This window comes from Ranitomeya variabilis, chromosome 4, assembly GCF_051348905.1.
Source record: "Ranitomeya variabilis isolate aRanVar5 chromosome 4, aRanVar5.hap1, whole genome shotgun sequence".
NCBI lineage: Eukaryota > Metazoa > Chordata > Amphibia > Anura > Dendrobatidae > Ranitomeya > Ranitomeya variabilis.
In genome coordinates, this window is record NC_135235.1 from 516,606,756 (window position 1) to 516,624,255 (window position 17,500).

Genomic DNA, 17,500 nt, shown 5'->3' on the forward strand with positions numbered 1-17,500 from the left:
TCGTCCGGGATTTGAACCCGGGACCTCTCGCACCCAAAGCGAGAATCATACCCCTAGACCAACGAGCCAGCGACAGAGGCAAGGGCTGCGAGGCACCTGGCTCAGCGTCACCATTTGGCACAGGCTGCAGCAAAAGCAAGATCTGACACTGGAGTCCAAAGAGGCAGGAGGAGTCGAGCGTGGCCGCGCGACAGAAAGAGAAGAGGAACAGAGCGGTGAAAAGGCCAGCCAGCCAAAGACGCCTCGCACCTTCCTGGAGAAGTCGAGCCATGGCAGTCCACCACGAGCAAAGAAAGAGCTTCCTCGGCGCGATCATCAAGTCCCATTCGCAAAAAAGGCTGCGAGGCGGCGGAAACGAGCAAGACCCTTGTTGAGAAGCACCCGTGGGTACGTGACACGGATTGGAGTGCCCTCGAGCAAGACCATTGCAAAAGCGCACTGCCACGTGTGGAGAGAGGGGCACACACCAGCGAGGGCTCGTCCGGGATTTGAACCCGGGACCTCTCGCACCCGAAGCGAGAATCATACCCCTAGACCAACGAGCCAAAGTTTGGTGCGTGCTGTGCAGCAGCGTCGATTCTCTCACCTTTGTAGGCTCGGCCACAAGCAGCACCCGGAGAGGTTTAGCTAACAGGGGGAGGGCAAAAGGAGATGAGCACTCTGGTTCCCCCGCAGAGAAAGAGTGGGGCTCGTCCAGGATTTGAACCCGGGACCTCTCGCACCCTAAGCGAGAATCATACCCCTAGACCAACGAGCCAGCGACAGAGCGGTGCTTTGCAATTTGTATGGCGTAGCCAGCACTGCCAACTGAAGCACCTGCCTGGCATCTCCAGAGAAAAGCGTGGCTCTCTCATGGAACATCCACAGGGAGAAAAAAAAAAAGTCCCTGAGAGACGCATGCGAATTTTAACGAGCAGCAATCTCCAACATATGTTTTTGGAGCGAAAGAGCTCAAAACAAGTGGAGATCCGCGTGCGTGGGGTCAAAATCTGCCACAGGTCCGGGCTTGGTTGGGTGGTCGGGGTTTCCTGGGGACGGGCGGCACATGCCGCCTTCCCAGCAGTCAGTTGCAAGAAAATCCATGCAACAGATGAGCCTGCGGGAGGAAGCCCAGCATGCAACAGACCTGCAACAAAGACTTCCACAAGCATGGGCTCATCCGGGATTTGAACCCGGGACCTCTCGCACCCAAAGCGAGAATCATACCCCTAGACCAACGAGCCAGCGACGGAGGCAAGGGCTGCGAGGCACCTGGCTCAGCGCCACCATTTGGCACAGGCTGCAGCAAAAACAAGATCTGACACTGGAGTCCAAAGAGGCAGGAGGAGTCGAGCGTGGCCGCGCGACAGAAAGAGAAGAGGAACAGAGCGGTGAAAAGGCCAGCCAGCCAAAGACGCCTCGCACCTTCCTGGAGAAGTCGAGCCATGGCAGTCCACCACGAGCAAAGAAAGAGCTTCCTCGGCGCGATCAAGTCCCATTCGCAAAAAAGGCTGCGAGGCGGCGGAAACGAGCAAGACCCTTGTTGAGAAGCACCCGTGGGTACGTGACACGGATTGGAGTGCCCTCGAGCAAGACCATTGCAAAAGCGCACTGCCACGTGTGGAGAGAGGGGCACACGAGGCACACACCAGCGAGGGCTCGTCCGGGATTTGAACCCGGGACCTCTCGCACCCGAAGCGAGAATCATACCCCTAGACCAACGAGCCAACGTTTGGTGCGTGCCGTGCAGCAGCGTCGATTCTCTCACCTTTGTAGGCTCGGCCACAAACAGCACCCGGAGCGGTTTAGCTAACAGGGGGAGGGCAAAAGGAGATGAGCACTCTGGTTCCCCCGCAGAGAAAGAGTGGGGCTCGTCCGGGATTTGAACCCGGGACCTCTCGCACCCTAAGCGAGAATCATACCCCTAGACCAACGAGCCAGCGACAGAGCGGCGCTTTGCAATTTGTATGGCGTAGCCAGCACTGCCAACTGAAGCACCTGCCTGGCATCTCCAGAGAAAAGCGTGGCTCTCTCATGCAACATCCACAGGGAAAAAAAAAAGTCCCTGAGAGACGCATGCGAATTTTAACGAGCAGCAATCTCCAACATATGTTTTTGGAGCGAAAGAGCTCAAAACAAGTGGAGATCCGCGTGCGTGGGGTCAAAATCTGCCACAGGTCCGGGCTTGGTTGGGTGGTCGGGGTTTCCTGGGGACGGGCGGCACATGCCGCCTTCCCAGCAGTCAGTTGCAAGAAAATCCATGCAACAGATGAGCCTGCGGGAGGAAGCCCAGCATGCAACAAAGACTTCCACAAGCATGGGCTCATCCGGGATTTGAACCCGGGACCTCTCGCACCCAAAGCGAGAATCATACCCCTAGACCAACGAGCCAGCGACGGAGGCAATGGCTGCGAGGCACCTGGCTCAGCGCCACCATTTGGCACAGGCTGCAGCAAAAACAAGATCTGACACTGGAGTCCAAAGAGGCAGGAGGAGTCGAGCGTGGCCGCGCGACAGAAAGAGAAGAGGAACAGAGCGGTGAAAAGGCCAGCCAGCCAAAGACGCCTCGCACCTTCCTGGAGAAGTCGAGCCATGGCAGTCCACCACGAGCAAAGAAAGAGCTTCCTCGGCGCGATCATCAAGTCCCATTCGCAAAAAAGGCTGCGAGGCGGCGGAAACGAGCAAGACCCTTGTTGAGAAGCACCCGTGGGTACGTGACACGGATTGGAGTGCCCTCGAGCAAGACCATTGCAAAAGCGCACTGCCACGTGTGGAGAGAGGGGCACACGAGGCACACACCAGCGAGGGCTCGTCCGGGATTTGAACCCGGGACCTCTCGCACCCGAAGCGAGAATCATACCCCTAGACCAACGAGCCAACGTTTGGTGCGTGCCGTGCAGCAGTGTCGATTCTCTCACCTTTGTAGGCTCGGCCACAAGCAGCAGCCGGAGCGGTTTAGCTAACAGGGGGAGGGCAAAAGGAGATGAGCACTCTGGTTCCCCCGCAGAGAAAGAGTGGGGCTCGTCCGGGATTTGAACCCGGGACCTCTCGCACCCTAAGCGAGAATCATACCCCTAGACCAACGAGCCAGCGACAGAGCGGAGCTTTGCAATTTGTATGGCGTAGCCAGCACTGCCAACTGAAGCACCTGCCTGGCATCTCCAGAGAAAAGCGTGGCTCTCTCATGGAACATCCACAGGGAAAAAAAAAAAGTCCCTGAGAGACGCATGCGAATTTTAACGAGCAGCAATCTCCAACATATGTTTTTGGAGCGAAAGAGCTCAAAACAAGTGGAGATCCGCGTGCGTGGGGTCAATATCTGCCACAGGTCCGGGCTTGGTTGGGTGGTCGGGGTTTCCTGGGGACGGGCGGCACATGCCGCCTTCCCAGCAGTCAGTTGCAAGAAAATCCATGCAACAGATGAGCCTGCGGGAGGAAGCCCAGCATGCAACAGACCTGCAACAAAGACTTCCACAAGCATGGGCTCGTCCGGTATTTGAACCCAGGACCTCTCGCACCCAAAGCGAGAATCATACCCCTAGACCAACGAGCCAGCGACGGAGGCAAGGGCTGCGAGGCACCTGGCTCAGCGCCACCATTTGGCACAGGCTGCAGCAAAAACAAGATCTGACACTGGAGTCCAAAGAGGCAGGAGGAGTCGAGCGTGGCCGCGCGACAGAAAGAGAAGAGGAACAGAGTGGTGAAAAGGCCAGCCAGCCAAAGACGCCTCGCACCTTCCTGGAGAAGTCGAGCCATGGCAGTCCACCACGAGCAAAGAAAGAGCTTCCTCGGTGCGATCATCAAGTCCCATTCGCAAAAAAGGCTGCGAGGCGGCGGAAACGAGCAAGACCCTTGTTGAGAAGCACCCGTGGGTACGTGACACGGATTGGAGTGCCCTCGAGCAAGACCATTGCAAAAGCGCACTGCCACGTGTGGAGAGAGGGGCACACGAGGCACACACCAGCGAGGGCTCGTCCGGGATTTGAACCCGGGACCTCTCGCACCCGAAGCGAGAATCATACCCCTAGACCAACGAGCCAACGTTTGGTGCGTGCCGTGCAGCAGCGTCGATTCTCTCACCTTTGTAGGCTCGGCCACAAGCAGCACCCGGAGAGGTTTAGCTAACAGGGGGAGGGCAAAAGGAGATGAGCACTCTGGTTCCCCCGCAGAGAAAGAGTGGGGCTCATCCGGGATTTGAACCCGGGACCTCTCGCACCCTAAGCGAGAATCATACCCCTAGACCAACGAGCCAGCGACAGAGCGGCGCTTTGCAATTTGTATGGCGTAGCCAGCACTGCCAACTGAAGCACCTGCCTGGCATCTCCAGAGAAAAGCGTGGCTCTCTCATGGAACATCCACAGGGAAAAAAAAAAAGTCCCTGAGAGACGCATGCGAATTTTAACGAGCAGCAATCTCCAACATATGTTTTTGGAGCGAAAGAGCTCAAAACAAGTGGAGATCCGCGTGCGTGGGGTCAAAATCTGCCACAGGTCCGAGCTTGGTTGGGTGGTCGGGGTTTCCTGGGGACGGGCGGCACATGCCGCCTTCCCAGCAGTCAGTTGCAAGAAAATCCATGCAACAGATGAGCCTGCGGGAGGAAGCCCAGCATGCAACAGACCTGCAACAAAGACTTCCACAAGCATGGGCTCGTCCGGGATTTGAACCCGGGACCTCTCGCACCCAAAGCGAGAATCATACCCCTAGACCAACGAGCCAGCGACGGAGGCAAGGGCTGCGAGGCACCTGGCTCAGCGCCACCATTTGGCACAGGCTGCAGCAAAAACAAGATCTGACACTGGAGTCCAAAGAGGCAGGAGGAGTCGAGCGTGGCCGCGCGACAGAAAGAGAAGAGGAACAGAGCGGTGAAAAGGCCAGCCAGCCAAAGACGCCTCGCACCTTCCTGGAGAAGTCGAGCCATGGCAGTCCACCACGAGCAAAGAAAGAGCTTCCTCGGCGCGATCATCAAGTCCCATTCGCAAAAAAGGCTGCGAGGCGGCGGAAACGAGCAAGACCCTTGTTGAGAAGCACCCGTGGGTACGTGACACGGATTGGAGTGCCCTCGAGCAAGACCATTGCAAAAGCGCACTGCCACGTGTGGAGAGAGGGGCACACGAGGCACACACCAGCGAGGGCTCGTCCGGGATTTGAACCCGGGACCTCTCGCACCCGAAGCGAGAATCATACCCCTAGACCAACGAGCCAGCGACAGAGCGGTGCTTTGCAATTTGTATGGCGTAGCCAGCACTGCCAACTGAAGCACCTGCCTGGCATCTCCAGAGAAAAGCGTGGCTCTCTCATGGAACATCCACAGGGAAAAAAAAAAAGTCCCTGAGAGACGCATGCGAATTTTAACGAGCAGCAATCTCCAACATATGTTTTTGGAGCGAAAGAGCTCAAAACAAGTGGAGATCCGCGTGCGTGGGGTCAAAATCTGCCACAGGTCCGGGCTTGGTTGGGTGGTCGGGGTTTCCTGGGGACGGGCGGCACATGCCGCCTTCCCAGCAGTCAGTTGCAAGAAAATCCATGCAACAGATGAGCCTGCGGGAGGAAGCCCAGCATGCAACAGACCTGCAACAAAGACTTCCACAAGCATGGGCTCATCCGGGATTTGAACCCGGGACCTCTCGCACCCAAAGCGAGAATCATACCCCTAGACCAACGAGCCAGCGACGGAGGCAAGGGCTGCGAGGCACCTGGCTCAGCGCCACCATTTGGCACAGGCTGCAGCAAAAACAAGATCTGACACTGGAGTCCAAAGAGGCAGGAGGAGTCGAGCGTGGCCGCGCGACAGAAAGAGAAGAGGAACAGAGCGGTGAAAAGGCCAGCCAGCCAAAGACGCCTCGCACCTTCCTGGAGAAGTCGAGCCATGGCAGTCCACCACGAGCAAAGAAAGAGCTTCCTCGGCGCGATCAAGTCCCATTCGCAAAAAAGGCTGCGAGGCGGCGGAAACGAGCAAGACCCTTGTTGAGAAGCACCCGTGGGTACGTGACACGGATTGGAGTGCCCTCGAGCAAGACCATTGCAAAAGCGCACTGCCACGTGTGGAGAGAGGGGCACACGAGGCACACACCAGCGAGGGCTCGTCCGGGATTTGAACCCGGGACCTCTCGCACCCGAAGCGAGAATCATACCCCTAGACCAACGAGCCAACGTTTGGTGCGTGCCGTGCAGCAGCGTCGATTCTCTCACCTTTGTAGGCTCGGCCACAAACAGCACCCGGAGCGGTTTAGCTAACAGGGGGAGGGCAAAAGGAGATGAGCACTCTGGTTCCCCCGCAGAGAAAGAGTGGGGCTCGTCCGGGATTTGAACCCGGGACCTCTCGCACCCTAAGCGAGAATCATACCCCTAGACCAACGAGCCAGCGACAGAGCGGCGCTTTGCAATTTGTATGGCGTAGCCAGCACTGCCAACTGAAGCACCTGCCTGGCATCTCCAGAGAAAAGCGTGGCTCTCTCATGCAACATCCACAGGGAAAAAAAAAAGTCCCTGAGAGACGCATGCGAATTTTAACGAGCAGCAATCTCCAACATATGTTTTTGGAGCGAAAGAGCTCAAAACAAGTGGAGATCCGCGTGCGTGGGGTCAAAATCTGCCACAGGTCCGGGCTTGGTTGGGTGGTCGGGGTTTCCTGGGGACGGGCGGCACATGCCGCCTTCCCAGCAGTCAGTTGCAAGAAAATCCATGCAACAGATGAGCCTGCGGGAGGAAGCCCAGCATGCAACAAAGACTTCCACAAGCATGGGCTCATCCGGGATTTGAACCCGGGACCTCTCGCACCCAAAGCGAGAATCATACCCCTAGACCAACGAGCCAGCGACGGAGGCAATGGCTGCGAGGCACCTGGCTCAGCGCCACCATTTGGCACAGGCTGCAGCAAAAACAAGATCTGACACTGGAGTCCAAAGAGGCAGGAGGAGTCGAGCGTGGCCGCGCGACAGAAAGAGAAGAGGAACAGAGCGGTGAAAAGGCCAGCCAGCCAAAGACGCCTCGCACCTTCCTGGAGAAGTCGAGCCATGGCAGTCCACCACGAGCAAAGAAAGAGCTTCCTCGGCGCGATCATCAAGTCCCATTCGCAAAAAAGGCTGCGAGGCGGCGGAAACGAGCAAGACCCTTGTTGAGAAGCACCCGTGGGTACGTGACACGGATTGGAGTGCCCTCGAGCAAGACCATTGCAAAAGCGCACTGCCACGTGTGGAGAGAGGGGCACACGAGGCACACACCAGCGAGGGCTCGTCCGGGATTTGAACCCGGGACCTCTCGCACCCGAAGCGAGAATCATACCCCTAGACCAACGAGCCAACGTTTGGTGCGTGCCGTGCAGCAGTGTCGATTCTCTCACCTTTGTAGGCTCGGCCACAAGCAGCAGCCGGAGCGGTTTAGCTAACAGGGGGAGGGCAAAAGGAGATGAGCACTCTGGTTCCCCCGCAGAGAAAGAGTGGGGCTCGTCCGGGATTTGAACCCGGGACCTCTCGCACCCTAAGCGAGAATCATACCCCTAGACCAACGAGCCAGCGACAGAGCGGAGCTTTGCAATTTGTATGGCGTAGCCAGCACTGCCAACTGAAGCACCTGCCTGGCATCTCCAGAGAAAAGCGTGGCTCTCTCATGGAACATCCACAGGGGAAAAAAAAAAGTCCCTGAGAGACGCATGCGAATTTTAACGAGCAGCAATCTCCAACATATGTTTTTGGAGCGAAAGAGCTCAAAACAAGTGGAGATCCGCGTGCGTGGGGTCAAAATCTGCCACAGGTCCGAGCTTGGTTGGGTGGTCGGTGTTTCCTGGGGTCGGGCGGCACATGCCGCCTTCCCAGCAGTCAGTTGCAAGAAAATCCATGCAACAGATGAGCCTGCGGGAGGAAGCCCAGCATGCAACAGACCTGCAACAAAGACTTCCACAAGCATGGGCTCGTCCGGGATTTGAACCCGGGACCTCTCGCACCCAAAGCGAGAATCATACCCCTAGACCAACGAGCCAGCGACGGAGGCAAGGGCTGCGAGGCACCTGGCTCAGCGCCACCATTTGGCACAGGCTGCAGCAAAAACAAGATCTGACACTGGAGTCCAAAGAGGCAGGAGGAGTCGAGCGTGGCCGCGCGACAGAAAGAGAAGAGGAACAGAGCGGTGAAAAGGCCAGCCAGCCAAAGACGCCTCGCACCTTCCTGGAGAAGTCGAGCCATGGCAGTCCACCACGAGCAAAGAAAGAGCTTCCTCGGCGCGATCATCAAGTCCCATTCGCAAAAAAGGCTGCGAGGCGGCGGAAACGAGCAAGACCCTTGTTGAGAAGCACCCGTGGGTACGTGACACGGATTGGAGTGCCCTCGAGCAAGACCATTGCAAAAGCGCACTGCCACGTGTGGAGAGAGGGGCACACGAGGCACACACCAGCGAGGGCTCGTCCGGGATTTGAACCCGGGACCTCTCGCACCCGAAGCGAGAATCATACCCCTAGACCAACGAGCCAACGTTTGGTGCGTGCCGTGCAGCAGCGTCGATTCTCTCACCTTTGTAGGCTCGGCCACAAGCAGCAGCCGGAGCGGTTTAGCTAACAGGGGGAGGGCAAAAGGAGATGAGCACTCTGGTTCCCCCGCAGAGAAAGAGTGGGGCTCGTCCGGGATTTGAACCCGGGACCTCTCGCACCCTAAGCGAGAATCATACCCCTAGACCAACGAGCCAGCGACAGAGCGGCGCTTTGCAATTTGTATGGCGTAGCCAGCACTGCCAACTGAAGCACCTGCCTGGCATCTCCAGAGAAAAGCGTGGCTCTCTCATGGAACATCCACAGGGAAAAAAAAAAAGTCCCTGAGAGACGCATGCGAATTTTAACGAGCAGCAATCTCCAACATATGTTTTTGGAGCGAAAGAGCTCAAAACAAGTGGAGATCCGCGTGCGTGGGGTCAAAATCTGCCACAGGTCCGGGCTTGGTTGGGTGGTCGGGGTTTCCTGGGGACGGGCGGCACATGCCGCCTTCCCAGCAGTCAGTTGCAAGAAAATCCATGCAACAGATGAGCCTGCGGGAGGAAGCCCAGCATGCAACAGACCTGCAACAAAGACTTCCACAAGCATGGGCTCGTCCGGGATTTGAACCCGGGACCTCTCGCACCCAAAGCGAGAATCATACCCCTAGACCAACGAGCCAGCGACGGAGGCAAGGGCTGCGAGGCACCTGGCTCAGTGCCACCATTTGGCACAGGCTGCAGCAAAAACAAGATCTGACACTGGAGTCCAAAGAGGCAGGAGGAGTCGAGCGTGGCCGCGCGACAGAAAGAGAAGAGGAACAGAGCGGTGAAAAGGCCAGCCAGCCAAAGACGCCTCGCACCTTCCTGGAGAAGTCGAGCCATGGCAGTCCACCACGAGCAAAGAAAGAGCTTCCTCGGCGCGATCATCAAGTCCCATTCGCAAAAAAGGCTGCGAGGCGGCGGAAACGAGCAAGACCCTTGTTGAGAAGCACCCGTGGGTACGTGACACGGATTGGAGTGCCCTCGAGCAAGACCATTGCAAAAGCGCACTGCCACGTGTGGAGAGAGGGGCACACGAGGCACACACCAGCGAGGGCTCGTCCGGGATTTGAACCCGGGACCTCTCGCACCCGAAGCGAGAATCATACCCCTAGACCAACGAGCCAACGTTTGGTGCGTGCCGTGCAGCAGCGTCGATTCTCTCACCTTTGTAGGCTCGGCCACAAGCAGCAGCCGGAGCGGTTTAGCTAACAGGGGGAGGGCAAAAGGAGATGAGCACTCTGGTTCCCCCGCAGAGAAAGAGTGGGGCTCGTCCGGGATTTGAACCCGGGACCTCTCGCACCCTAAGCGAGAATCATACCCCTAGACCAACGAGCCAGCGACAGAGCGGTGCTTTGCAATTTGTATGGCGTAGCCAGCACTGCCAACTGAAGCACCTGCCTGGCATCTCCAGAGAAAAGCGTGGCTCTCTCATGGAACATCCACAGGGAAAAAAAAAAAGTCCCTGAGAGACGCATGCGAATTTTAACGAGCAGCAATCTCCAACATATGTTTTTGGAGCGAAAGAGCTCAAAACAAGTGGAGATCCGCGTGCGTGGGGTCAAAATCTCGGGACCCGAGCAAGACCCTTGTTGAGAAGCACCCGTGGGTACGTGACACGGATTGGAGTGCCCTCGAGCAAGACCATTGCAAAAGCGCACTGCCACGTGTGGAGAGAGGGGCACACGAGGCACACACCAGCGAGGGCTCGTCCGGGATTTGAACCCGGGACCTCTCGCACCCGAAGCGAGAATCATACCCCTAGACCAACGAGCCAACGTTTGGTGCGTGCCGTGCAGCAGCGTCGATTCTCTCACCTTTGTAGGCTCGGCCACAAGCAGCACCCGGAGAGGTTTAGCTAACAGGGGGAGGGCAAAAGGAGATGAGCACTCTGGTTCCCCCGCAGAGAAAGAGTGGGGCTCATCCGGGATTTGAACCCGGGACCTCTCGCACCCTAAGCGAGAATCATACCCCTAGACCAACGAGCCAGCGACAGAGCGGCGCTTTGCAATTTGTATGGCGTAGCCAGCACTGCCAACTGAAGCACCTGCCTGGCATCTCCAGAGAAAAGCGTGGCTCTCTCATGGAACATCCACAGGGAAAAAAAAAAAGTCCCTGAGAGACGCATGCGAATTTTAACGAGCAGCAATCTCCAACATATGTTTTTGGAGCGAAAGAGCTCAAAACAAGTGGAGATCCGCGTGCGTGGGGTCAAAATCTGCCACAGGTCCGAGCTTGGTTGGGTGGTCGGGGTTTCCTGGGGACGGGCGGCACATGCCGCCTTCCCAGCAGTCAGTTGCAAGAAAATCCATGCAACAGATGAGCCTGCGGGAGGAAGCCCAGCATGCAACAGACCTGCAACAAAGACTTCCACAAGCATGGGCTCGTCCGGGATTTGAACCCGGGACCTCTCGCACCCAAAGCGAGAATCATACCCCTAGACCAACGAGCCAGCGACGGAGGCAAGGGCTGCGAGGCACCTGGCTCAGCGCCACCATTTGGCACAGGCTGCAGCAAAAACAAGATCTGACACTGGAGTCCAAAGAGGCAGGAGGAGTCGAGCGTGGCCGCGCGACAGAAAGAGAAGAGGAACAGAGCGGTGAAAAGGCCAGCCAGCCAAAGACGCCTCGCACCTTCCTGGAGAAGTCGAGCCATGGCAGTCCACCACGAGCAAAGAAAGAGCTTCCTCGGCGCGATCATCAAGTCCCATTCGCAAAAAAGGCTGCGAGGCGGCGGAAACGAGCAAGACCCTTGTTGAGAAGCACCCGTGGGTACGTGACACGGATTGGAGTGCCCTCGAGCAAGACCATTGCAAAAGCGCACTGCCACGTGTGGAGAGAGGGGCACACGAGGCACACACCAGCGAGGGCTCGTCCGGGATTTGAACCCGGGACCTCTCGCACCCGAAGCGAGAATCATACCCCTAGACCAACGAGCCAGCGACAGAGCGGTGCTTTGCAATTTGTATGGCGTAGCCAGCACTGCCAACTGAAGCACCTGCCTGGCATCTCCAGAGAAAAGCGTGGCTCTCTCATGGAACATCCACAGGGAAAAAAAAAAAGTCCCTGAGAGACGCATGCGAATTTTAACGAGCAGCAATCTCCAACATATGTTTTTGGAGCGAAAGAGCTCAAAACAAGTGGAGATCCGCGTGCGTGGGGTCAAAATCTGCCACAGGTCCGGGCTTGGTTGGGTGGTCGGGGTTTCCTGGGGACGGGCGGCACATGCCGCCTTCCCAGCAGTCAGTTGCAAGAAAATCCATGCAACAGATGAGCCTGCGGGAGGAAGCCCAGCATGCAACAGACCTGCAACAAAGACTTCCACAAGCATGGGCTCATCCGGGATTTGAACCCGGGACCTCTCGCACCCAAAGCGAGAATCATACCCCTAGACCAACGAGCCAGCGACGGAGGCAAGGGCTGCGAGGCACCTGGCTCAGCGCCACCATTTGGCACAGGCTGCAGCAAAAACAAGATCTGACACTGGAGTCCAAAGAGGCAGGAGGAGTCGAGCGTGGCCGCGCGACAGAAAGAGAAGAGGAACAGAGCGGTGAAAAGGCCAGCCAGCCAAAGACGCCTCGCACCTTCCTGGAGAAGTCGAGCCATGGCAGTCCACCACGAGCAAAGAAAGAGCTTCCTCGGCGCGATCAAGTCCCATTCGCAAAAAAGGCTGCGAGGCGGCGGAAACGAGCAAGACCCTTGTTGAGAAGCACCCGTGGGTACGTGACACGGATTGGAGTGCCCTCGAGCAAGACCATTGCAAAAGCGCACTGCCACGTGTGGAGAGAGGGGCACACGAGGCACACACCAGCGAGGGCTCGTCCGGGATTTGAACCCGGGACCTCTCGCACCCGAAGCGAGAATCATACCCCTAGACCAACGAGCCAACGTTTGGTGCGTGCCGTGCAGCAGCGTCGATTCTCTCACCTTTGTAGGCTCGGCCACAAACAGCACCCGGAGCGGTTTAGCTAACAGGGGGAGGGCAAAAGGAGATGAGCACTCTGGTTCCCCCGCAGAGAAAGAGTGGGGCTCGTCCGGGATTTGAACCCGGGACCTCTCGCACCCTAAGCGAGAATCATACCCCTAGACCAACGAGCCAGCGACAGAGCGGCGCTTTGCAATTTGTATGGCGTAGCCAGCACTGCCAACTGAAGCACCTGCCTGGCATCTCCAGAGAAAAGCGTGGCTCTCTCATGCAACATCCACAGGGAAAAAAAAAAGTCCCTGAGAGACGCATGCGAATTTTAACGAGCAGCAATCTCCAACATATGTTTTTGGAGCGAAAGAGCTCAAAACAAGTGGAGATCCGCGTGCGTGGGGTCAAAATCTGCCACAGGTCCGGGCTTGGTTGGGTGGTCGGGGTTTCCTGGGGACGGGCGGCACATGCCGCCTTCCCAGCAGTCAGTTGCAAGAAAATCCATGCAACAGATGAGCCTGCGGGAGGAAGCCCAGCATGCAACAAAGACTTCCACAAGCATGGGCTCATCCGGGATTTGAACCCGGGACCTCTCGCACCCAAAGCGAGAATCATACCCCTAGACCAACGAGCCAGCGACGGAGGCAATGGCTGCGAGGCACCTGGCTCAGCGCCACCATTTGGCACAGGCTGCAGCAAAAACAAGATCTGACACTGGAGTCCAAAGAGGCAGGAGGAGTCGAGCGTGGCCGCGCGACAGAAAGAGAAGAGGAACAGAGCGGTGAAAAGGCCAGCCAGCCAAAGACGCCTCGCACCTTCCTGGAGAAGTCGAGCCATGGCAGTCCACCACGAGCAAAGAAAGAGCTTCCTCGGCGCGATCATCAAGTCCCATTCGCAAAAAAGGCTGCGAGGCGGCGGAAACGAGCAAGACCCTTGTTGAGAAGCACCCGTGGGTACGTGACACGGATTGGAGTGCCCTCGAGCAAGACCATTGCAAAAGCGCACTGCCACGTGTGGAGAGAGGGGCACACGAGGCACACACCAGCGAGGGCTCGTCCGGGATTTGAACCCGGGACCTCTCGCACCCGAAGCGAGAATCATACCCCTAGACCAACGAGCCAACGTTTGGTGCGTGCCGTGCAGCAGTGTCGATTCTCTCACCTTTGTAGGCTCGGCCACAAGCAGCAGCCGGAGCGGTTTAGCTAACAGGGGGAGGGCAAAAGGAGATGAGCACTCTGGTTCCCCCGCAGAGAAAGAGTGGGGCTCGTCCGGGATTTGAACCCGGGACCTCTCGCACCCTAAGCGAGAATCATACCCCTAGACCAACGAGCCAGCGACAGAGCGGAGCTTTGCAATTTGTATGGCGTAGCCAGCACTGCCAACTGAAGCACCTGCCTGGCATCTCCAGAGAAAAGCGTGGCTCTCTCATGGAACATCCACAGGGGAAAAAAAAAAGTCCCTGAGAGACGCATGCGAATTTTAACGAGCAGCAATCTCCAACATATGTTTTTGGAGCGAAAGAGCTCAAAACAAGTGGAGATCCGCGTGCGTGGGGTCAAAATCTGCCACAGGTCCGAGCTTGGTTGGGTGGTCGGTGTTTCCTGGGGTCGGGCGGCACATGCCGCCTTCCCAGCAGTCAGTTGCAAGAAAATCCATGCAACAGATGAGCCTGCGGGAGGAAGCCCAGCATGCAACAGACCTGCAACAAAGACTTCCACAAGCATGGGCTCGTCCGGGATTTGAACCCGGGACCTCTCGCACCCAAAGCGAGAATCATACCCCTAGACCAACGAGCCAGCGACGGAGGCAAGGGCTGCGAGGCACCTGGCTCAGCGCCACCATTTGGCACAGGCTGCAGCAAAAACAAGATCTGACACTGGAGTCCAAAGAGGCAGGAGGAGTCGAGCGTGGCCGCGCGACAGAAAGAGAAGAGGAACAGAGCGGTGAAAAGGCCAGCCAGCCAAAGACGCCTCGCACCTTCCTGGAGAAGTCGAGCCATGGCAGTCCACCACGAGCAAAGAAAGAGCTTCCTCGGCGCGATCATCAAGTCCCATTCGCAAAAAAGGCTGCGAGGCGGCGGAAACGAGCAAGACCCTTGTTGAGAAGCACCCGTGGGTACGTGACACGGATTGGAGTGCCCTCGAGCAAGACCATTGCAAAAGCGCACTGCCACGTGTGGAGAGAGGGGCACACGAGGCACACACCAGCGAGGGCTCGTCCGGGATTTGAACCCGGGACCTCTCGCACCCGAAGCGAGAATCATACCCCTAGACCAACGAGCCAACGTTTGGTGCGTGCCGTGCAGCAGCGTCGATTCTCTCACCTTTGTAGGCTCGGCCACAAGCAGCAGCCGGAGCGGTTTAGCTAACAGGGGGAGGGCAAAAGGAGATGAGCACTCTGGTTCCCCCGCAGAGAAAGAGTGGGGCTCGTCCGGGATTTGAACCCGGGACCTCTCGCACCCTAAGCGAGAATCATACCCCTAGACCAACGAGCCAGCGACAGAGCGGCGCTTTGCAATTTGTATGGCGTAGCCAGCACTGCCAACTGAAGCACCTGCCTGGCATCTCCAGAGAAAAGCGTGGCTCTCTCATGGAACATCCACAGGGAAAAAAAAAAAGTCCCTGAGAGACGCATGCGAATTTTAACGAGCAGCAATCTCCAACATATGTTTTTGGAGCGAAAGAGCTCAAAACAAGTGGAGATCCGCGTGCGTGGGGTCAAAATCTGCCACAGGTCCGGGCTTGGTTGGGTGGTCGGGGTTTCCTGGGGACGGGCGGCACATGCCGCCTTCCCAGCAGTCAGTTGCAAGAAAATCCATGCAACAGATGAGCCTGCGGGAGGAAGCCCAGCATGCAACAGACCTGCAACAAAGACTTCCACAAGCATGGGCTCGTCCGGGATTTGAACCCGGGACCTCTCGCACCCAAAGCGAGAATCATACCCCTAGACCAACGAGCCAGCGACGGAGGCAAGGGCTGCGAGGCACCTGGCTCAGTGCCACCATTTGGCACAGGCTGCAGCAAAAACAAGATCTGACACTGGAGTCCAAAGAGGCAGGAGGAGTCGAGCGTGGCCGCGCGACAGAAAGAGAAGAGGAACAGAGCGGTGAAAAGGCCAGCCAGCCAAAGACGCCTCGCACCTTCCTGGAGAAGTCGAGCCATGGCAGTCCACCACGAGCAAAGAAAGAGCTTCCTCGGCGCGATCATCAAGTCCCATTCGCAAAAAAGGCTGCGAGGCGGCGGAAACGAGCAAGACCCTTGTTGAGAAGCACCCGTGGGTACGTGACACGGATTGGAGTGCCCTCGAGCAAGACCATTGCAAAAGCGCACTGCCACGTGTGGAGAGAGGGGCACACGAGGCACACACCAGCGAGGGCTCGTCCGGGATTTGAACCCGGGACCTCTCGCACCCGAAGCGAGAATCATACCCCTAGACCAACGAGCCAACGTTTGGTGCGTGCCGTGCAGCAGCGTCGATTCTCTCACCTTTGTAGGCTCGGCCACAAGCAGCAGCCGGAGCGGTTTAGCTAACAGGGGGAGGGCAAAAGGAGATGAGCACTCTGGTTCCCCCGCAGAGAAAGAGTGGGGCTCGTCCGGGATTTGAACCCGGGACCTCTCGCACCCTAAGCGAGAATCATACCCCTAGACCAACGAGCCAGCGACAGAGCGGTGCTTTGCAATTTGTATGGCGTAGCCAGCACTGCCAACTGAAGCACCTGCCTGGCATCTCCAGAGAAAAGCGTGGCTCTCTCATGGAACATCCACAGGGAAAAAAAAAAAGTCCCTGAGAGACGCATGCGAATTTTAACGAGCAGCAATCTCCAACATATGTTTTTGGAGCGAAAGAGCTCAAAACAAGTGGAGATCCGCGTGCGTGGGGTCAAAATCTGCCACAGGTCCGGGCTTGGTTGGGTGGTCGGGGTTTCCTGGGGACGGGCGGCACATGCCGCCTTCCCAGCAGTCAGTTGCAAGAAAATCCATGCAACAGATGAGCCTGCGGGAGGAAGCCCAGCATGCAACAGACCTGCAACAAAGACTTCCACAAGCATGGGCTCGTCCGGGATTTGAACCCGGGACCTCTCGCACCCAAAGCGAGAATCATACCCCTAGACCAACGAGCCAGCGACGGAGGCAAGGGCTGCGAGGCACCTGGCTCAGTGCCACCATTTGGCACAGGCTGCAGCAAAAACAAGATCTGACACTGGAGTCCAAAGAGGCAGGAGGAGTCGAGCGTGGCCGCGCGACAGAAAGAGAAGAGGAACAGAGCGGTGAAAAGGCCAGCCAGCCAAAGACGCCTCGCACCTTCCTGGAGAAGTCGAGCCATGGCAGTCCACCACGAGCAAAGAAAGAGCTTCCTCGGCGCGATCATCAAGTCCCATTCGCAAAAAAGGCTGCGAGGCGGCGGAAACGAGCAAGACCCTTGTTGAGAAGCACCCGTGGGTACGTGACACGGATTGGAGTGCCCTCGAGCAAGACCATTGCAAAAGCGCACTGCCACGTGTGGAGAGAGGGGCACACGAGGCACACACCAGCGAGGGCTCGTCCGGGATTTGAACCCGGGACCTCTCGCACCCGAAGCGAGAATCATACCCCTAGACCAACGAGCCAACGTTTGGTGCGTGCCGTGCAGCAGCGTCGATTCTCTCACCTTTGTAGGCTCGGCCACATGCAGCAGCCGGAGCGGTTTAGCTAACAGGGAGAGCAAAAGGAGATGAGCACTCTGGTTCCCCCGCAGAGAAAGAGTGGGGCTCGTCCGGGATTTGAACCCGGGACCTCTCGCACCCTAAGCGAGAATCATACCCCTAGACCAACGAGCCAGCGACAGAGCGGTGCTTTGCAATTTGTATGGCGTAGCCAGCACTGCCAACTGAAGCACCTGCCTGGCATCTCCAGAGAAAAGCGTGGCTCTCTCATGGAACATCCACAGGGAAAAAAAAAAAGTCCCTGAGAGACGCATGCGAATTTTAACGAGCAGCAATCTCCAACATATGTTTTTGGAGCGAAAGAGCTCAAAACAAGTGGAGATCCGCGTGCGTGGGGTCAAAATCTGCCACAGGTCCGGGCTTGGTTGGGTGGTCGGGGTTTCCTGGGGACGGGCGGCACATGCCGCC

General features: G+C 57.5%; 45 non-coding genes across 45 annotated transcripts in view; all 45 read right to left on the reverse strand.

Moving 5' to 3' along the window:
* The window catches only part of TRNAP-UGG (transfer RNA proline (anticodon UGG)), a 72-nt gene extending 4 nt beyond the window's left edge, over nt 1-68 (reverse strand). Inside the window, exon 1 of the tRNA in view lies at nt 1-68. This exon is cut by the window's left edge and continues 4 nt beyond it. This is a non-coding gene — a tRNA (tRNA-Pro).
* A 405-nt stretch (nt 69-473) lies between these two features.
* Nucleotides 474-545, reverse strand: TRNAP-CGG (transfer RNA proline (anticodon CGG)). Its single transcript has one exon. It is a non-coding gene; the product is annotated as a tRNA-Pro (tRNA).
* Nucleotides 546-685: 140 nt separating this feature from the next.
* TRNAP-AGG (transfer RNA proline (anticodon AGG)) lies at nt 686-757 on the reverse strand. The gene has a single exon. It is a non-coding gene; the product is annotated as a tRNA-Pro (tRNA).
* A 394-nt stretch (nt 758-1,151) lies between these two features.
* Nucleotides 1,152-1,223, reverse strand: TRNAP-UGG (transfer RNA proline (anticodon UGG)). Its single transcript has one exon. It is a non-coding gene; the product is annotated as a tRNA-Pro (tRNA).
* Nucleotides 1,224-1,634: 411 nt separating this feature from the next.
* Nucleotides 1,635-1,706, reverse strand: TRNAP-CGG (transfer RNA proline (anticodon CGG)). The gene has a single exon. It is a non-coding gene; the product is annotated as a tRNA-Pro (tRNA).
* Nucleotides 1,707-1,846: 140 nt separating this feature from the next.
* On the reverse strand, nt 1,847-1,918 carry TRNAP-AGG (transfer RNA proline (anticodon AGG)). Its single transcript has one exon. It is a non-coding gene; the product is annotated as a tRNA-Pro (tRNA).
* Nucleotides 1,919-2,298: 380 nt separating this feature from the next.
* TRNAP-UGG (transfer RNA proline (anticodon UGG)) lies at nt 2,299-2,370 on the reverse strand. The gene has a single exon. It is a non-coding gene; the product is annotated as a tRNA-Pro (tRNA).
* A 414-nt stretch (nt 2,371-2,784) lies between these two features.
* TRNAP-CGG (transfer RNA proline (anticodon CGG)) lies at nt 2,785-2,856 on the reverse strand. Its single transcript has one exon. It is a non-coding gene; the product is annotated as a tRNA-Pro (tRNA).
* Nucleotides 2,857-2,996: 140 nt separating this feature from the next.
* TRNAP-AGG (transfer RNA proline (anticodon AGG)) lies at nt 2,997-3,068 on the reverse strand. Its single transcript has one exon. It is a non-coding gene; the product is annotated as a tRNA-Pro (tRNA).
* Nucleotides 3,069-3,460: 392 nt separating this feature from the next.
* On the reverse strand, nt 3,461-3,532 carry TRNAP-UGG (transfer RNA proline (anticodon UGG)). Its single transcript has one exon. It is a non-coding gene; the product is annotated as a tRNA-Pro (tRNA).
* A 414-nt stretch (nt 3,533-3,946) lies between these two features.
* TRNAP-CGG (transfer RNA proline (anticodon CGG)) lies at nt 3,947-4,018 on the reverse strand. Its single transcript has one exon. It is a non-coding gene; the product is annotated as a tRNA-Pro (tRNA).
* A 140-nt stretch (nt 4,019-4,158) lies between these two features.
* TRNAP-AGG (transfer RNA proline (anticodon AGG)) lies at nt 4,159-4,230 on the reverse strand. The gene has a single exon. It is a non-coding gene; the product is annotated as a tRNA-Pro (tRNA).
* Nucleotides 4,231-4,622: 392 nt separating this feature from the next.
* On the reverse strand, nt 4,623-4,694 carry TRNAP-UGG (transfer RNA proline (anticodon UGG)). Its single transcript has one exon. It is a non-coding gene; the product is annotated as a tRNA-Pro (tRNA).
* A 414-nt stretch (nt 4,695-5,108) lies between these two features.
* TRNAP-CGG (transfer RNA proline (anticodon CGG)) lies at nt 5,109-5,180 on the reverse strand. Its single transcript has one exon. It is a non-coding gene; the product is annotated as a tRNA-Pro (tRNA).
* A 392-nt stretch (nt 5,181-5,572) lies between these two features.
* Nucleotides 5,573-5,644, reverse strand: TRNAP-UGG (transfer RNA proline (anticodon UGG)). The gene has a single exon. It is a non-coding gene; the product is annotated as a tRNA-Pro (tRNA).
* A 411-nt stretch (nt 5,645-6,055) lies between these two features.
* TRNAP-CGG (transfer RNA proline (anticodon CGG)) lies at nt 6,056-6,127 on the reverse strand. The gene has a single exon. It is a non-coding gene; the product is annotated as a tRNA-Pro (tRNA).
* A 140-nt stretch (nt 6,128-6,267) lies between these two features.
* On the reverse strand, nt 6,268-6,339 carry TRNAP-AGG (transfer RNA proline (anticodon AGG)). The gene has a single exon. It is a non-coding gene; the product is annotated as a tRNA-Pro (tRNA).
* Nucleotides 6,340-6,719: 380 nt separating this feature from the next.
* Nucleotides 6,720-6,791, reverse strand: TRNAP-UGG (transfer RNA proline (anticodon UGG)). The gene has a single exon. It is a non-coding gene; the product is annotated as a tRNA-Pro (tRNA).
* Nucleotides 6,792-7,205: 414 nt separating this feature from the next.
* On the reverse strand, nt 7,206-7,277 carry TRNAP-CGG (transfer RNA proline (anticodon CGG)). The gene has a single exon. It is a non-coding gene; the product is annotated as a tRNA-Pro (tRNA).
* A 140-nt stretch (nt 7,278-7,417) lies between these two features.
* On the reverse strand, nt 7,418-7,489 carry TRNAP-AGG (transfer RNA proline (anticodon AGG)). Its single transcript has one exon. It is a non-coding gene; the product is annotated as a tRNA-Pro (tRNA).
* A 392-nt stretch (nt 7,490-7,881) lies between these two features.
* TRNAP-UGG (transfer RNA proline (anticodon UGG)) lies at nt 7,882-7,953 on the reverse strand. The gene has a single exon. It is a non-coding gene; the product is annotated as a tRNA-Pro (tRNA).
* A 414-nt stretch (nt 7,954-8,367) lies between these two features.
* Nucleotides 8,368-8,439, reverse strand: TRNAP-CGG (transfer RNA proline (anticodon CGG)). Its single transcript has one exon. It is a non-coding gene; the product is annotated as a tRNA-Pro (tRNA).
* Nucleotides 8,440-8,579: 140 nt separating this feature from the next.
* On the reverse strand, nt 8,580-8,651 carry TRNAP-AGG (transfer RNA proline (anticodon AGG)). Its single transcript has one exon. It is a non-coding gene; the product is annotated as a tRNA-Pro (tRNA).
* Nucleotides 8,652-9,043: 392 nt separating this feature from the next.
* Nucleotides 9,044-9,115, reverse strand: TRNAP-UGG (transfer RNA proline (anticodon UGG)). The gene has a single exon. It is a non-coding gene; the product is annotated as a tRNA-Pro (tRNA).
* Nucleotides 9,116-9,529: 414 nt separating this feature from the next.
* TRNAP-CGG (transfer RNA proline (anticodon CGG)) lies at nt 9,530-9,601 on the reverse strand. The gene has a single exon. It is a non-coding gene; the product is annotated as a tRNA-Pro (tRNA).
* Nucleotides 9,602-9,741: 140 nt separating this feature from the next.
* Nucleotides 9,742-9,813, reverse strand: TRNAP-AGG (transfer RNA proline (anticodon AGG)). Its single transcript has one exon. It is a non-coding gene; the product is annotated as a tRNA-Pro (tRNA).
* Nucleotides 9,814-10,179: 366 nt separating this feature from the next.
* Nucleotides 10,180-10,251, reverse strand: TRNAP-CGG (transfer RNA proline (anticodon CGG)). The gene has a single exon. It is a non-coding gene; the product is annotated as a tRNA-Pro (tRNA).
* Nucleotides 10,252-10,391: 140 nt separating this feature from the next.
* On the reverse strand, nt 10,392-10,463 carry TRNAP-AGG (transfer RNA proline (anticodon AGG)). Its single transcript has one exon. It is a non-coding gene; the product is annotated as a tRNA-Pro (tRNA).
* Nucleotides 10,464-10,855: 392 nt separating this feature from the next.
* TRNAP-UGG (transfer RNA proline (anticodon UGG)) lies at nt 10,856-10,927 on the reverse strand. The gene has a single exon. It is a non-coding gene; the product is annotated as a tRNA-Pro (tRNA).
* Nucleotides 10,928-11,341: 414 nt separating this feature from the next.
* TRNAP-CGG (transfer RNA proline (anticodon CGG)) lies at nt 11,342-11,413 on the reverse strand. The gene has a single exon. It is a non-coding gene; the product is annotated as a tRNA-Pro (tRNA).
* A 392-nt stretch (nt 11,414-11,805) lies between these two features.
* On the reverse strand, nt 11,806-11,877 carry TRNAP-UGG (transfer RNA proline (anticodon UGG)). The gene has a single exon. It is a non-coding gene; the product is annotated as a tRNA-Pro (tRNA).
* A 411-nt stretch (nt 11,878-12,288) lies between these two features.
* Nucleotides 12,289-12,360, reverse strand: TRNAP-CGG (transfer RNA proline (anticodon CGG)). The gene has a single exon. It is a non-coding gene; the product is annotated as a tRNA-Pro (tRNA).
* Nucleotides 12,361-12,500: 140 nt separating this feature from the next.
* Nucleotides 12,501-12,572, reverse strand: TRNAP-AGG (transfer RNA proline (anticodon AGG)). The gene has a single exon. It is a non-coding gene; the product is annotated as a tRNA-Pro (tRNA).
* Nucleotides 12,573-12,952: 380 nt separating this feature from the next.
* On the reverse strand, nt 12,953-13,024 carry TRNAP-UGG (transfer RNA proline (anticodon UGG)). Its single transcript has one exon. It is a non-coding gene; the product is annotated as a tRNA-Pro (tRNA).
* Nucleotides 13,025-13,438: 414 nt separating this feature from the next.
* Nucleotides 13,439-13,510, reverse strand: TRNAP-CGG (transfer RNA proline (anticodon CGG)). The gene has a single exon. It is a non-coding gene; the product is annotated as a tRNA-Pro (tRNA).
* A 140-nt stretch (nt 13,511-13,650) lies between these two features.
* TRNAP-AGG (transfer RNA proline (anticodon AGG)) lies at nt 13,651-13,722 on the reverse strand. Its single transcript has one exon. It is a non-coding gene; the product is annotated as a tRNA-Pro (tRNA).
* Nucleotides 13,723-14,114: 392 nt separating this feature from the next.
* Nucleotides 14,115-14,186, reverse strand: TRNAP-UGG (transfer RNA proline (anticodon UGG)). Its single transcript has one exon. It is a non-coding gene; the product is annotated as a tRNA-Pro (tRNA).
* A 414-nt stretch (nt 14,187-14,600) lies between these two features.
* Nucleotides 14,601-14,672, reverse strand: TRNAP-CGG (transfer RNA proline (anticodon CGG)). Its single transcript has one exon. It is a non-coding gene; the product is annotated as a tRNA-Pro (tRNA).
* Nucleotides 14,673-14,812: 140 nt separating this feature from the next.
* Nucleotides 14,813-14,884, reverse strand: TRNAP-AGG (transfer RNA proline (anticodon AGG)). Its single transcript has one exon. It is a non-coding gene; the product is annotated as a tRNA-Pro (tRNA).
* Nucleotides 14,885-15,276: 392 nt separating this feature from the next.
* Nucleotides 15,277-15,348, reverse strand: TRNAP-UGG (transfer RNA proline (anticodon UGG)). The gene has a single exon. It is a non-coding gene; the product is annotated as a tRNA-Pro (tRNA).
* Nucleotides 15,349-15,762: 414 nt separating this feature from the next.
* Nucleotides 15,763-15,834, reverse strand: TRNAP-CGG (transfer RNA proline (anticodon CGG)). The gene has a single exon. It is a non-coding gene; the product is annotated as a tRNA-Pro (tRNA).
* A 140-nt stretch (nt 15,835-15,974) lies between these two features.
* Nucleotides 15,975-16,046, reverse strand: TRNAP-AGG (transfer RNA proline (anticodon AGG)). The gene has a single exon. It is a non-coding gene; the product is annotated as a tRNA-Pro (tRNA).
* A 392-nt stretch (nt 16,047-16,438) lies between these two features.
* TRNAP-UGG (transfer RNA proline (anticodon UGG)) lies at nt 16,439-16,510 on the reverse strand. Its single transcript has one exon. It is a non-coding gene; the product is annotated as a tRNA-Pro (tRNA).
* Nucleotides 16,511-16,924: 414 nt separating this feature from the next.
* TRNAP-CGG (transfer RNA proline (anticodon CGG)) lies at nt 16,925-16,996 on the reverse strand. The gene has a single exon. It is a non-coding gene; the product is annotated as a tRNA-Pro (tRNA).
* A 138-nt stretch (nt 16,997-17,134) lies between these two features.
* TRNAP-AGG (transfer RNA proline (anticodon AGG)) lies at nt 17,135-17,206 on the reverse strand. Its single transcript has one exon. It is a non-coding gene; the product is annotated as a tRNA-Pro (tRNA).
* Nucleotides 17,207-17,500: the final 294 nt, after the last annotated feature.